The sequence below is a fragment of the Vombatus ursinus genome, unplaced genomic scaffold (genome assembly GCF_900497805.2).
Source record: "Vombatus ursinus unplaced genomic scaffold, bare-nosed wombat genome assembly UNPS02014880.1, whole genome shotgun sequence".
Lineage (NCBI taxonomy): Eukaryota > Metazoa > Chordata > Mammalia > Diprotodontia > Vombatidae > Vombatus > Vombatus ursinus.
In genome coordinates, this window is record NW_020954658.1 from 286,108 (window position 1) to 289,459 (window position 3,352).

At 35.6% G+C, this 3,352-nt stretch overlaps 1 pseudogene; it reads left to right on the plus strand.

The window, feature by feature from the left end:
• Window positions 1-2,204: 2,204 nt before the first annotated feature.
• On the plus strand, window positions 2,205-3,141 carry LOC114028417 (annotated as a pseudogene).
• The last annotated feature ends 211 nt before the right edge of the window (window positions 3,142-3,352 follow it).

The window sequence follows — 3,352 nt, forward strand, 5'->3', positions numbered from 1 at the left end:
TCACTTTATATTAGCAGTTTGCGCTCTTAAGGCATAAATGACAGGCAGGTCAATGGGATGGATGAACAAAGAGTTTTCCAGATTAGAGGAAAGTTGGGTTTTGGGTACATTGGCAAAAGAGAAACTGAAGACAAATCTGAGCAATAACAGGGTGGGGGGGAAACTAAGGGAAGTGGAAAAAAGTCTCAGATAGTTGTTATGATATGGGGACTCGGCTTTGTAACACTGAGCTCTAGAAATTATATATATATATATATATATGTTTATAGTTACAAGTGTAAATCATAGTAAAATATATATGGGAAAAACATACATACATAGATGTAACCTCAGGTCATGTAATCTAAACCCCACTTTTTATATCTTAGGAGACAGATCTAGGAAGGATATGTGACTTTCCCAAGGTCACCTTGGTATTAAGCAGAAGAGGCATTATTTGAATCCCAGTCTTCTGACTTTGACTCAGAACCAGTACTTTTTCAACTATACCAAGTTGCTCCCCTAAATATCCTTGTTATAGCAATACAAATGAGAAAAGCCATAACCTTGATCCCATTTCTGCTATTCTCTTATTTCACTACTTTGCTATTTTAGTAGTTTTCATTCTTTTTTTGGGGGGACAGGTGAGGTAGGAAAATGTTCCTGAATTTACAGAATTATATAATTAACACTCCTAGTAAACATAGAAATCTATCTCTTTTGGGTAAAACTTGTTTAGGTTCTCCAAAAGTAAAAGGAAAGGCTGCCTATTTAGTTTTCTTTCTTAGAACTTTATAAAGCGAATCGCAAGAAAGCAGTGAAACAAAGGCAGGGATGATTGTTAAACTACTTGAGAGAAGACTGCTTATTTATAGCCAATAAGGTCTTGTATAGGGCTAAGTGCACAAAACATGGAAAACTAGAGGCAAAATATAGATCATGCATTCCATCTCCTCTTAGTATCAATGAGGAAACTGAATTGCAAAAAAGGTAAGGGAGTTATCTTGGGTCAAATAGCTAATTAGCAGTAGTGTTGCTATTAGAAACCAGGCAGATTAAATAGCTATCCAAGGTTCTTTCCATATTACTATACTACTTCTTGGTAGCAGTGTGTAAAATTCTTTCTTTATAGGATGACTGTAACATGCTATACAAATGTAAGTTATCATCACTGAAACACAAAAATATATCTAGACATATCCAACATCCTGATTTCTATATGTGTTTCATGTGGGAACAAGTCTGAATACATATCACAAAGTATCATTCATTAAAACTAATGACACTAATTTTAATCTGGAAAAGAAGAAACCATTTATTTAAAGAGAGGAAATAGTAGTATTTTTAAGTATGAAAAATAATGGGAAACAAACCAATACATTATCAAATGGTATGACAATGAGAAATCGTGAATACCCATTTTAAAGAATTAATAGCAAAGGTTAGTACATTGATGGTACATACAAGTTAAGAGCTTTGGAGGGGATTAAAAATAAAGTATTTTTGCAAAGAATTTAAATGTTCTTTCCCTACTTTTTTAAAATTTAGTTTATACACAAATTATTTTTCATGGATGGTTCTTAATTCAATTCAGCCCCATTCCTGAATAATATATTGAAAACTGGCAATGAGGACAATCAGAATTCATAAGGCAATGTAGCTGCATGAAAAGAGCACTGGAATAATTATCAGGAGATCTGGGCTTCATTGTTTATTAACTTGGAGATGTTGAATAAGTTAAGGCCTCTCAGTTGTAATTTATGAGTAAATCAATAATCTCTAAGGACTCTTTCAGCTCTAAAATTCTATGATATTGTGGCTTCCTACGTTGAAAAGCCCTTGTACATTACAGGCAAACATTTTCATATCAAAACAAATTAATATCTTCTTCCACGCACTCTCCTTCTCCTTCCCTCTTTCCTTTTTCCCTTTGTCTTTCATCACTTCTCCTCCCCATTATTCTACATCTCTTCATCTGCCTCTTCATTTTTCTCTCTCTATCCCTCTTACTCTTCTTTCCCCTCTTTCTGAATCTGTCTGTGTGGGTAAAAGATCTCTCTAAAATGGAAAAGTATTTTTAACAGGTTACATAGGTATTGATATATTTATGTGGAGAGATATTTATTTGATAGGCAAAGACTGAAAATTAAGTTCTCTTTTCTACTTCAACAAAACCATCTTTTTTAAAATCTTCCCAGTAAATTTTCTACTAAATACTGAACTGAATGGATGAAGCAAATAATTCTGTGGAGTCAGAATTTGTGCTACTGGGGCATTGTGACTCTGCAGAGCTGCAAGTCTTCTTGTTTTTATTGTTTTCCATGCTTTACTTGATCATTATCTTAGGCAACATCCTGATTATTCTCTCAGTCATCAATGATCCTAATCTCTACTCTCCCATGTATTACTTGTTGGCTAACCTTTCTTTTGTTGATTTGTAGCTTTCCTCAGTCACAACACCAAAGATAATCATGGACTTTCTCAAAGAAAGAAAGACCATTTCCTTTGGGGGCTGCATGTGCCAGATCTTCTTTGGGCATTTTGTTGGAAGGGGTGAGATGGTGCTGCTCGTGGTCATGGCTTATGACTGCTATGTAGCCATATGCAAGCCACTTCCCTATACAATCATCATAAACCAGCAAAGATGCATTTGGCTTGTAGTGATCTCATGGACTATGGGGTTTGTGCATTCAATCAGTCAACTGGCTATGGTCATAGATTTGCCCTTCTGTGGCCCTAGAGAGATGGACAGCTTTTTTTGTGACCTCCCACTGGTAATTCAGTTTGTGTGCATGGATACTTATGTCCTAGGACTAATTGTGAATGCTGATAGTGGAATCCTTGCCTTGATTTGCTTATTTCTCTTGCTAATCTCTTACACCCATATCGTACTCACTGACTGTCATCACTCTATGGATGGGGCAGCCAAGGCATTATCCACCTGTAGTGCCCACGGTATGGTTGTGGTGATATTCTTTGTACCTTTCATCTTCATCTATCTGTTGCCACTTAAAATCACCTCAGTGGACAAGTTTCTTGCAGTGTTTCACAGTCTTTACACCTCTGTTGAATCCTGCTATATATACCTTGAGAAACAAAGAGATGAAGGTTGCTCTTAGGAAACTGGGAAGTCAGTATATGAATTTGAAGTGGAATTCTTAGATGTTTCTTTTTATTGGAAGCCTTATATTGAAATATTGACATTTTTTTACTGTTGAGGGTAAAACCATTCTTCCAGCCACCCAGACTTGTAATATAGATGTCACTCTTGAGTCCTTATTCTCTTTTACTCTTTATATAAAATCTATTGCTAAATCCTGTCATTTTTTTCCTTTGTATCAACAGTTTTGTACACCCCCTTCTCTGATCCTGT